The sequence below is a fragment of the Halichoerus grypus genome, chromosome 12 (genome assembly GCF_964656455.1).
Source record: "Halichoerus grypus chromosome 12, mHalGry1.hap1.1, whole genome shotgun sequence".
Lineage (NCBI taxonomy): Eukaryota > Metazoa > Chordata > Mammalia > Carnivora > Phocidae > Halichoerus > Halichoerus grypus.
Genome location: NC_135723.1, coordinates 84,003,469 through 84,016,851, shown reverse-complemented (window position 1 = coordinate 84,016,851; position 13,383 = coordinate 84,003,469). Strand labels below are relative to the sequence as shown.

Sequence of the window (13,383 nt, the reverse complement as noted above, 5' to 3'; positions counted from 1 at the left end):
TGCTTTGGTCCCTTTCAAGGACCAGAGATTCTTTCAGTGTTAAGTCCCATCGCAGAGGATAATTTTTCTAGAGCCGATGATTATAATATTAAAATCAGGATTATTGGTTCATTGCCCCTTAGGGCCTTCACTGGTTAAGAGAATGATCCTTTGGATGTGGAATGGAGAGGAAGGTAATGTCTAGGGGAAGAAGTATTGTAAGATGCCAGAGAAGGCAGGGTTCAAATACCTGACCTGTATGTCTAGACTAGAAAGAAAGGCAGGTGAAAACAGAAGGGGCCTGTTGGACCCAGTGAATGCAGAAGGGTTAAAGGATGAGAGATCACAGGGCAGGTAGAGATCAGATGTAGTAAGAAGAGAGAACAGCAGGGGTGGCTGGGAGGCTCAGGTCATGATCTCAGGGTTGTGAGTCTGAGCCCTACTATGGGCGTGGAGCCAGCTTAAGATTCTCTCTCTCCCTCTCCTGCTGCTTCTCCCTCTAAAAAAAAAAAAGAAGAAGAAGAAGAAGAGCGAACAGCAGAGGTGGAAGTAAAGGAAGCTGTGGTCACAGAGGGGCTATGGAGTGAAACAATGAGTGATGCCAAGATATAGAAGGCCGATGAAATGCAGGAACAATATGCCCTCTGAGGTCAGGGTGTCAATTCTGATAAAGCCTTAGGTGTCAGCCACCTCCAGTTATTGTCCTCTGGTCTTCCTTTTTTTTTTTTTTTTTAAAGATTTTATTTACTTCTTTGAGAGAGAGAGAGAGGTAGAGGGAACAAGTGAAACTAGATCCCAGGACCCTGAGATCATGACCTGAGCTGAAGGCAGACACTTAACCGACTGAGCCACCCAGGCACCCCCTGGTCTTCCTTATAATCCAAACTTCTTAATAGAATGAGAAGTTACATTTGCTGCCTAAATCTCCAATGGTATCTTCCATCTGTTTTAAATGCAACATGTCCCAAATCAAAATGATTGCTCCATCCTTCCTCCCCACCCCAAGCCCTCAAAATAAGTTTCTTCTCACTTTTCTACCTCTATTCCCTCAGTCAACCAAATACAAACCCCAGTCATCTTTGATTCCCCCCTTTCCCCAGTCCCCAGAACAATACGTTGCCAGTTGTTTTTGAACCCTCTTCCAAGCCTGTCATCTGTCCTTCCCTATCCATTTTCACTGCCTCCTAAAAACCCTCTATAAATCCTTTCCAAGATAGTCTCCCACTCCATATCCCCGTACATACTCCATCCCTAGGAAAGCTGTATTGCCCACTATTTTCTGAAGGTGAAGACCACAAAGCACAGCAACTAAGACTCCTGGCTTGGGAATTAAACAGACCTGGTGAGAACACTGACTCTGCCCTTTAATAACCTCCCTCTCCCTCCAGTTTTCCAATCCATACAGTGCAATAATAATAATAATAGCCACCTCACAGGATTGATGCAAGGATTTAAAAAGTGTGTATACACCAAGGGCTTACTAAATGGTAGCTCTTACTTATGTCACTATTATTCTGTGTCCTTTCCCACCTCATGCCTTTGCTCATGCCATTTTCCCAAATTGAAATGCATTCATTCTGCCTTCACTTCCATCATCTTCATTTATGCAAATTCCTCAAGGTTCTGCTCAAATGATAGTACTGCCATGGAATCTGACTTGAAAAAGCAATCTCCCTTTCCTCTAGTATTGGTCTTTGGTCACATCACTATTTTCACCCTTCCTCATATTAAAACTACTGTGTACGTGTGTTGTCTCTCATTAAATTCCAGGCTTTTCAAGGGCTTAGTCAGTTTGATTTGCCCACAGTGTCTGGCACACAGTAAGGGCTTAAAGAATTATCAAATTCTGTATGCTGTATGTACACCTTACAGTACTCTTGGAGTAACTTGCATAATCAAGGTGTTCAATACATTTATGTCCATTTTACTGAATTTGGAACATTATTTTATATATACAGAGGCTTAGTTACACTACTGCCTACAGCTAGGACTTATTTGTGGTGAGTCCTTAATAGGGTTTTAATCCTTAATTATATTATCTCTGCTTTCCATTGCTTGATCTGCATCATTTGTAATCCATTATGATCTGCATCATAATAAAGCTTTTACGAACAAATCAAGGCCAAAAGAGTGGAGTCCAACCCTGAAAATATTTCAGTGATCAGCAAACTACTAGATTATCGGTGTTCCTCTAGATGTTTCCTACATAATCACTTATTAAATAAATGGAAGATGACTGCCCTCATGGTAATGTTAAAACATGGAAGAAAATGACTTTTAAAGAAGACAGGGGTGAGAATAAAAGAATAAGCACAAAATATATCACTTTTGCAGGCTAAACTGTCATTTTAGTTATAACTTTTTGTTTGTTTTTAAAATTTTATTTATTTATTTTAGAGAGAGCCAGAGCATAAGAGGGGCGGGGGAGGGAGGGGCGGGAAGAGAAAGTCTCAAGTGGACTCGGAGCTGAGCACGGAGGCAATGCTGGGCTCATCTCACGAGCCTGAGATCAGGACCTGAGCTGAAACCAAGAGTCTGAAGCTCAACCGACTGGGCCACTGAGGCACCCCTGTTTGTTTTTCTTAGCGTAGGGTTTAACTAAAGTAGACTTTCTTTGTAAACTGCAGCCTCACTACATCCTTCTGCAATGACTGTGAAACAAAAGCACAAGAGGAGTTGTTACCACCTTTGGGAACCGAAGGTCTAGTAACGAAGTGGGGGTGCATCTGGTATGAGGCCTGGGGGTAAGTACTAGTTATAAAGTTGTTTACAATCTTATTTCATTTTACCATATAGAAGGGGCAGGAGTGAGACCACTGCACATGGTTATCTATAATAAGCACTCTTAACATTTAGGTGAGAACTTTGCAATTTCAGAAAAAAAGAAGTTACACAAACTACATTTGCGCCCGTGGCCCTTCAAGTTTTACAAAACTGACCATGTGTGTGAATAGTTCAAAAGAATCTCATTTGCACTCCAAGAAGAACAATTTGAAGTTGTACGTGCCAGTTGTGCTCCTGCCAGTGGTGATCTGATAGCAGTGTTGTTAAAGAAAGTAAGCCAGGTGACTTGCCAGAGTGAGTGTATGCTTGGCTAGAGGAGAAAAAACAAGTCAGTATTTCCAGGGGGACAGAGTCAAAAAGAACCACGCAGCGATGAAGAAGTAACTACAATGGCAGAACAGTTTTAAATAAGAGGTGATAAATCTGGAACCTAGAAAGTCATAGGGCAAAGAATACATGAATGTGACCCTGTCCTCTATTCCTGGCTTGTCTCTCATGGTTTTATTAGATGTTGGCAAGTCACCTAATTACTCTCTTCTTCAGTTTCCTCATTATAAAACAAGGGGGAGGGGGGGAATAGTGGACTGTGGGAGGTTAGAACTGGTTCCTTCCAGTTCTGACATTCAGTATTTCTAAGCTATCTGGTTTCTCTGAGGCTGTAAGAAAAAGTGTTAACTACTCCTTAGTCACCTAAGTTACAGCTTATTGTAGAGGCTAAGATTCTTAATCTCCTGAGTTCAAAGTTCTATCTGGTCAGTTATGAGGCTGGCTGGAATTGGTAGGCCTCAGAACTCCCCTGCCCCTGCAAACTGGAAGTGCTAATGCTACCAGAGCAAATGGGATTGTTGAATTCTCCCCCTACCCACAACCTAAATATTAGGTATCCTCTCAGTACCTTAAGACTCATATCCCACAGGTATTTTAGACTCCACATGGAGACATCACCATTACTGGTAAAACTGCAGGCTTTGGAGCTAGATAGGCTTGGGTTTAAAGGCTAGCTCTGTCCACGTACTACCTTTGTGTATCTTTACATGAAGATATAACTATATAAGCTATATAACTTTTTGAGTCTTTGCTTCCTCATCTGTAAAACAGGATAATAATGCCTTCCTCATATTGATGTTATCAAAATTAAATAATACATAGAAATATATAAAAAGTGCCAGGAAGTTATTTTGTCCAAAACCAGACATAGCAGAGTGGTACCAGACTGTCTGGTTTACTTGACTCACACTAACTATGTAACCTTAGGCAAATTACTTATCCTCCCCATGCCTCAGTTTTCTCATCTGTAAAATGAGGATATTAAAAGTATCTACCTTATAGGACTGCTGAGAGGATCAAATAAATCATATACATATAAATGTATATACATATTTATACTATTATATATAATAATATATTATACTATTATATTATATATATAATAGTATATATATTATACTATTATATATAATATTATATTATATCACTTAGAACAGTGCCTGGAACTTTAAAATTCACTATCACTACAAATATAACCTGTTTATTCCCGAATACACCCAAATCCATCTTCTACATGATGAATTCATTCAATCAAACCACAGATATTTATTGGGGGCCTATTATGTGTCAGCCAGCATAGAAAGACAGTCCCTGCTCTCATGGTACTTACCATCAGGCAATTAAATAAGTAATTACAATAAAAATATGAAAAATGACAAGGTAAGTATAGAGTGCTATGTGAGTATATGGTAAGGGTGCCAATCATGCATATTGGAAGAGAAGCTCCGTTTAAGCTGAAAGGTAAAGGATGAGTAGGGGATACCTGGTGGGTATTTGGCATGGAGGAGTATCGAAAAGAGTATTCCAATAGAAAGAAGAATACGTACTCCATAATATCTCTTGCACTCTGTCCTTTCTTCATACCAGCTGTCTAAAGCCTGACCATCATCACATCCATCTACATCAGTGCTTCATAAGCTTGAATGTGCCTATACATTACTTGGAAATCTTATTAAAATACCGATTTTGGTCCCAAGATTCTACATATTTTTTAAAGATTTATTTATTTGAGGGGGGGGAGGGGCAGAGGGAGAGAGAGAATCCTGAAGCAGACTCCCTGCTAAGTGCAGAGCCCGGCGTGGGCTTGTTCCCAGCAACCCGAGATCATGACCTGAGCCAAAACCAAGAGTCGGCTGCTTAACCAAGTGAGCCACCCAGGTGCCCCCCAAGATTCTACATTGTTAACAGCTCTCACATGATGCAAATAATGCTGGGACTACACTTTGACAAGGGCCTAGATAATTCCATGCCTATATTGTAAATTAACTTATTTGTTAAATTAACTTATTTATATGTGATTATCATCAGTCCAATCATTTAAAAATCTGATCACATCAATTCCTTATTCATAATGCCTCCATAGCTCCCCACTGTCTTCAAAATAAAATCCAAACTCCTTAGCATGACACACAAGACCCTGCTGATTTAGCTTGTGCATACCTCCCAAGCCTCAGCTCTCAAAATTCCCCCAAACCCCCACTAAGAACACACACACCCCTTTCAAAATTTAGCTTAGCTGTAACTTTTTTCAGTACACATTTCCAGCTCCTGGTCTAGGTTAAGGATTGATTCTGTGAATTACTGAGTAATCCCCCAGACTGATCATTTGTATGTTTCCAACTAGAACTGCAAGCAATTTGAGGGCAGAGATTATGTGTCTTATTCCTGTATTCCAAGTGCCTAGCATATAGTAAACAACCAATGAATATGTGCTGAATGAGAAAATGACTTAAAGAATAGCTAGATCAGAGTAAAGCTTCAACTGAATAAAATACAGGATAGGCACCTAAAGGGTGAAAAGAAAGAGGGGCGCCTGGGTGGCTCAGTCGTTAAGCGTCTGCCTTCGGCTCAGGTCATGATCCCAGGGTCCTGGGATCGAGCCCCGCATCGGGCTCCCTGCTCAGCGGAAAGCCTGCTTCTCCCTCTCCCACTCCCCTTACTTGTGTTCCCTCTCTTGCTGTGTCTCTCTCTGTCAAATAAATAAATCTTAAAAAAAACTAAAAAAAAAAAAGGTGAAAAGAAAAGGGACTCAGGTATGACTAAGAACTGACAAAACCATAAATAGAAACATCACTATAACAAAATTCTGTACCTCCCTGCCACTGACTAATCCAATCACCGTTTCTCAGATAAATAATTAAGCAATGCAGAGACTACAGTACGCTGAAGCAGGCACCACGCCACCTTTTCCACTCCCTGTTAAGTCCTCTAGATTCTGGGGGTGGAGTGTGGAATGTAAATCCTCAATTTCCCTGACACAGCGAATAGAGCTCCACTCAGGTCAAAGTTCAGTTTGCTGCAGTTAGCAGTTCTAGGTAAACTGTCCTCAAAGAGAGGTCAAGTTGTTGGTATACAGAAATGCAACTGATTTCCGTGCATTCATTTTATATCCTGCCACTTTACTGAATTCCTGTATGAGTTCTAGCAGTTTTGGGGTGGAGTCTCTTGAGTTTTCCACATAAAGTATCATATCATCTGCAAAGAGTGAGAGTTTGACTTCTTTGCCAATTTGGATGGCTTTTAGTTATTTTTGTTGTCTGATTGCTGAGGCTAGGACTTCTAGTACTATGTTGAATAGCAGTGGTGATAGTGACATCCCTGCCGTGTTCCTGACCTTAGGGGAAAAGCTCTCAGTTTTCCCCCATTAAGAATGATATTCGCTGTGGGTTTTTCATAGATGGCTTTTATGATATTGAGGTATGTACCCTCTATCCCTATACTGTGAAGAGTTTTAATCAAGAAAGGATGCTGTACTTTGTCAAATGTTTTTTCTGCATCTATTGAGAATATCATATGGTTCTTGTTCTTTCTTTTATTAACGTATTGTATCACATAGATTGATTTGCGGATGTTGAATCAACCTTGCAGCCCAGGAATATATCTCACTTGGTCGTGGTGAATAATCCTTTTAATGTACTGTTGGATCCTATAGCTAGTATTTTGGTGAGAATTTTTGCATCCATGTTCATCAGGGATATTGGTCTGTAATTCTCCTTTTTGATGGGGTCTTTGGTTTTGGGATCAAGGTAATGCTGGCCTCATAAAATGACTTTGGAAGTTTTCCTTCCATTTCTATTTTTTTGAACAGTTTCAGAATAGGTATTAATTCTTCTTGACTTTATTTTTTTATTTTTTAAAGATTTTATTTATTTATTTGACAGAGAGACACAGCGAGAGAGGGAACACAAGCAGGGGGAGTGGGAGAAGGAGAGGCAGGCCTCCTGCTGAGCAAGGAGCCCAATGCAGAGCTCGATCCTAGGGCTCTGGGATCATGACCTGAGCCGAAGGTAGACGCTTAACGAATGAGCCACCCAGGCGCCCTTAATTCTTCTTTAAATGTTTGGTAGAATTCCCCTGGGAAGCCATCTGGCCCTAGGCTCTCGTTTGTTGGGAGATTTTTGATGACTGCTTCAATTTCCTTACTGATTATGGGTCTGTTCAGGTTTTCTATTTCTTCCTGGTTCAGTTTTGGTAGTTTATACATCCCTTAGAAAGCATCCATTTCTTCCAGATTGTCTAATTTGCTGGCATATAGTTGCTCATAATATGTTCTTATAATTGTTTGTATTTTTTTGGTGTTGGTTGTGATCTCTCCTCTTTCATTCATGATTTTATTTATTTGGGTCCTTTCTCTTTTCTTTTTGATAAGTCTGGCCAGGGGTTTATCAGTCTTATTAATTCTTTCAAAGAACAAGCTCCTAGTTTTGTTGATCTGTTCTACTGTTTTTTGGTTTCTATTTCATTGATTTCTGCTCTGATCTTTATTACTTCTCTTCTCCTGCTAGGTTTAGGCTTTATTTGCTGTTCTTTCTCCAGCTCCTTTAGGTGTAGGGTTAGCTTGTGTATTTGAAACCTTTCTTGTTTCTTGAGAAAGGCTTGTATTGCTATATACTTTCCTCTTAGGACCGCCTTTGCTGCATCCCAAAGATTTTGACAAGTTGTGTTTTCATTTTCATTGTTTCCATGAAATTTTTTAACTCTTCTTTAATTTCCTGGTTGACCCATTCATTCTTTAGTAGGATGCTCTTTAGCCTCCATGTATTTGAGTTATTTCCCACTTTCCTCTTGTGATTGAGTTTAGTTTCAAAGCATCGTGGTCCGAAAATATGTAGGGAATGATCCCAATCTTTTGGTACTGGTTGAGACCTGATTTGTGACCCAGGATGTGATCTATTCTGGAGAATGTTCCATGTGCACTAGAGAAGAATGTGTATTCTGTTGCTTTGCGATGGAATGTTCTGAATATATCTGTGAAGTCCATCGGGTCCAGTGTGTCATTTAAAGCCTTTATTTCCTGTTGATTTTTTGCTTAGATGATCTGTCCCTTTCAGTGAGGGGGGTGTTAAAGTCCCCTACTATTATTGTATTATTGTTGATGTGTTCCTTTGATTTTGTTATTAATTGGCTTATATAATTGGCTGCTCCCATGTTAGGGGCATAGATATTTAAAATTGTTAGATCTTCTTGTTGGATAGACCCTTTAAGTATGATATAGTGTCCTTCCTCATCTCTTATTACAGTCTTTGGTTTAAAATCTAATTTGTTTGATACAAGGATTGCCACCCCAGCTTTCTTTTGATGTCCATTAGCATGGTAAATGGTTTCCCACCCCTCACTTTAAATCTGGAGGTGTCTTTGGGTCTAAAATGAGTCTCCTGCAGACAGCATATTGATGGGTCTTGTTTTTTTATCCAATCTGATACCGTGTCTTTGAATTGGGGCATTTAGCCCATTTACATTCTGGGTAACTATTGAAAGATATGAATTTAGTGCCATTATATTGCCTGTAAGGTGACTGTTATTATATATTGTCTCTGTTCCTTTCTGGTCTATGTTACTTTTAGGCTCTCTCTTTGCTTAGAGGACCCCTTTCAATATTTCTTGTAGGACTGGTTTGGTGTTTGCAAATTCTTTTAGTTTTTGCTTGTCCTGGAAGCTTTTTCTCTCTCCTTCTATTTTCAATGACAGCCTATCTGGATATAGTATTCTTGCCTGCATATTTTTCTCATTTAGTGCTCTGAATATATCATGCCAGTCCTTTCTGGCCCGCCAGGTCTCTGTGGATAGGTCTGCTGCCAATCTAATGTTTCTACCATTGCAGGTTACAGACCTCTTGAGCTGAGCTGCTTTCAGAATTTTCCCTTTGTCTCTGAGACTTGTAAGTTTTACTATTAGATTTCGGGGTGTTGGGGCACCTGGGTGGCTCAGTCGTTAAGCATCTACCTTTAGCTCAGGTCATGATCCCAGGGTCCTGGGATCGAGCGCTGCATTGGGCTCCCTGCTCGGCGGGAAGCCTGCTTCTCCCTCTCCCAGTCCCCCTGCTTGTGTTCCTGCCCTCGCTCTCTCTCTCTTTGTCAAATAAATAAATAAAATCTTAAAAAAAAAAAAATGTCGGGTGTTGACCTATTTTTATTGATTTTGGGGGGTGTTCTCTGTGCCTCCTGGATTTTGATGCCTGTTTCCTTCCCCAAATTAGGGAAGTTCTCCACTATAATTTCCTCCAATATACCTTCTGCCCCCTCTCTCTTTCTTCTTCTAGGATCCCAATTATTCTAATATTGTTTTGTCTTATGGTATCACTTATCTCTCGAATTCTCCCCTCATGTTCCAGTAGTTGTTTATCTCTTTTTCTCAGCTTCTTTATTCTCCATCATTTGGTCTTCTATATCACTAATTCTCTCTTCTGCCTCATTATACACCAACAACAAGACAGAAGAAAGAAAAATTAAGGAATCGATCCCACTTACAATTGCACCCCAAACCATAAGATACCTAGGAATAAATCTAACCAAAGAGGCAAAGAATCTATACTCAGAAAACTATAGAATACTCATGAAAGAAACTGAGAAAGACACAAAGAAATGGAAAAATGTTCCATGCTCATGGATTGGAAGAACAAATATTGTGAAAATGTCTATGCTACCGAGAGCAATCTACACATTTAATGCAAGCCCTATCAAAATACCATCAACTCTTTCCAAAGAATGGAACAAATAATCCTAAAATTTGTATGGAACCAGAAAAGACCCTAAATAGCCAAAGAAATGTTGAAAAAGAAAAGCAACACTGGTGGCATCACAATTCCAGATTCAAGCTCTATTACAAAGCTGTAATCATCAAGACAGTATGGTACTAGCACAAAAACAGACACATAGATCAGTGGAACAGAATAGAGAGCCCAGAAATGGACCCTCAACTCTATGGGCAACTAATCTTTGATAAAGCAGGAAAGACTGTCCAGTGGAAAAAAGACAGTCTCTTCAACAAATGGTGTTGGGAAAATTGGACAGCCACATGCAGAAGAATGAAACTGGACCATTCTCTTACACCACACACAAAAATAGACTCAAAATGGATGAAAGACCTCAACGTGAGACAGGAATCCATCAAAGTCCTTGAGAAGAACACAGGCAGCAACCTCTTCGATCTCAGCTGCAACAACTTCTTCCTAGAAACATCGCCAAAGGCAAGGGAAGCAAGGGTAAAAATGAACTATTGGGACTTCATCAAGATAAAAAGCTTATGCACAGCAAAGGAAACAGTCAACAAAACCAAAAGACAACCGACAGAATGGGAGAAGATATTTGCAAATGACATATCGGATAAAGGGCTAGTATCCAAAATCTATTAAGAACTTAACAAACTCAACACCCAAAGAACAAATAATCCAATGAAGAAATGGGCAGAAGACATGAACGGACATTTCTGCAAAGAAGACATCCAAATGGCGAACAGACACATGAAAAAGTGCTCAACATCACTCGGCATCAGGGAAATCCAAATCAAAACCTCAATGAGATGCGACCTCACACCAGTCAGAATGGCTAACATTAACAAGTCAGGCAATGACAGATGTTGGCGACGATGTGGAGAAAGGAGAACCCTCCTACACTGTTGGTGGGAGTGCAAGCTGGTGCAGCCACTCTGGAAAACAATATGGAGGTTCCTCAAAAAGTTGAAAATAGAGCTACCCTACGACCCAGCAATTGCACTACTGGGTATTTACCCCAAAGATACAAATGTAGGGATCCGAAGGGGTACATGCACCCCAATGTTTATAGCAGCAATGTCCACAATAGCCAAACTATGGAAAGAGCCTAGATGTCCATCAACAGATGAATGGATAAAGAAGATGTGATACACACACACACACACACACACACACACACACACACACAATGGAATATTATGCAACCATCAAAAAAACGAAATCTTGCCATTTGCAATGACATGGATGGAACTAGAGGGTATTATGCTAAGTGAAATAAGTCAATCAGAGAAAGACAAGTATCATATGATCTCACTGATATGAGGAATTTGAGAAACAAGACAGAGGATCATAAGGGAAGAGAGGGAAAAATGAAACAAGATGAAACCAGAGAGGGAGACAAACCATAAGAGACTCTTAATCTCAGGAAACAAACTGAGGGTTGCTGGAGTGGAGGGGGGTAGGAGGGATGGGGTGGCTGCATGATGGACATTGGCGAGGGTCTGTGCTATGGTGAGTGCTGTGAATTGTGTAAGACTGATGAATCACAGACCTGTACCCTGAAACAAATAATACCTTATGTTAATAAAAAAAATTTTTTTAAAAAGAGAGGTCAAGCTAAAACTTGAAAATATCTTAAACCTGAAAACAACCAGAATAAGAGCAGGAAGGAATTTATCACAGACTGGAGAGGGGTAGGGTACAAGAGGATGGGAAGGGTGTAGAGTAAAATACTGAAACATAATGCCACTAAATAAATGTAGAATGCAGACTTCTTACTATATTCTTTCAATTTTTAAATAAATTTTTTATGGAAATGTAATTAACCTACAAAAAAATACACAAATCAGAAAGTTACAGTTCGATAAAATTTCAAAAGTCAATACATCTATGTAACCACTACCCAGATAAGGAAAGAGAATGTGACGAGCACCCGAGATCTTCTCTTATGTCCCCTCTCAGGCATTACCCTCACTCCTCCTAATAGGTAATGCCTACGCTGATTCCTATCACCACTGATCAGTTTTGCCTATTTTTGAACCTGATATAAATATCATCAAATATCATCATTTTCTGCTCAATACGTTTCTAAGAGTTATCCAAGTCAGTCACATTTAGCAGTATTTCATTTATTTTTATTACCAGAAGGTATCCCATCACATGAATATTCATAATACTTTGAATCCATTCTCCTGTTGAAGACTGTTTTTAGTTTGAGGCCCATAAAAAAAATGATGTGGCTATGAACATTCTCGTATATGTTGTATGGTGCCCATATGAAGTTATTTCTGGTTGGGTATTTATCTAGGCATGTAATTGCTGGGTTATAGGGTATGCATATGTTCAAGCTAGGTAGGTCATGTCAAGCAATTTTCCAAAGTACTTATACTAATTTCTACTCCTACCAGCAGGGTATCAGTGTTCTAGTTGCTTCATATCCTTGCCAGTGCTTACTTCTGTTGGTCTGTTTACAGTTTAGGCATTCTAGGTAATGGTGTCACATTGTGATTTTTATCTGTATCTCATAGCTGCCACTGTCATCACCACCGAGCAGTTTTGTTTTGTTTTTTATGGCCTTTATTATGTTGAGGTACAATTCCTCTATATCCATTTTATTGAGAGCTTTTATTATGAATGGATGTTTAATTTTGTCAAATGCTTTTTCTGCATCTATTGAGATGAACATATGGTTTTTATCCTTCATTTTAATATGTTGTGTCACAGTGATTGAGTTGTGGATGTTGTACCATCCTTGCATCTCTGGAATATATCCCATTTGATCATGAGGTATGATCATTTTAATATATTATTGAATTTGATTTGCTAATATTTTGTTGAGGAATTTTGAATCTATGTTCGTCATGAATATCGGCCTATCACATTTTCTTTTGTATGTGTGGTAAAATATACATAAGATTTGCCATTTTAACCATCTTACAATTTTTTTTTTAAATAGGCTCCCTGCCCAGTGTGGGGCTGGAACTCACAACCCTGAGATCAAGAACTGCATGCTCTACCAACTGAGCCAGCCAGGTGCCCCAACCATTTTAAAGTGTATAATTCAGTGACATTGAATACATTCACACTGTTGTGCAACCATAGCCACCATCCATTCCCCAGAACTTTTTCATTATCCCAAACTGAAACTCTATACCCATTAAACAGTAACTCCCCATCTTCCTCCTCTCCCAGTAACCACTCTTCTCCTTTCTATATCTTTGAATTTGACTACTCTAGGTATCTCATACAAGTAGAATCATACAATATTTGTCCTTTTGTGTTTTGGCTTGTTTCACTTGGTATGGTGTTTTTAAGGTCCATCCATATTGTAGCATGTGTCAGACTTTCACCCCTTTTTAGGACCAAATAATAATATTCCATCATACGTATAGACTTTTTGTTTATCCATTTTCCATCCATTGGTGGACATTTGAGTTGTTTCCACCTTTTGCCTATTATAAATAGTGCTGCTATGAACATAGGTGTGCAAATACTTGTTCAAGGACCTACTTTCAATTTCAATTTCAATTCTTTGGGGTATATACCCAGAAGTGGAATTTCTGGATCATATTGTAATTTCTGTT

At 39.4% G+C, this 13,383-nt stretch overlaps 1 protein-coding gene across 6 annotated transcripts in view; it reads right to left on the bottom strand.

Annotated features, from left to right (window-relative positions):
- Window positions 1–13,383, bottom strand: part of AHCYL2 (adenosylhomocysteinase like 2) — a 162,478-nt gene that overhangs the window by 54,661 nt on the left and 94,434 nt on the right. The window lies entirely within an intron of this gene.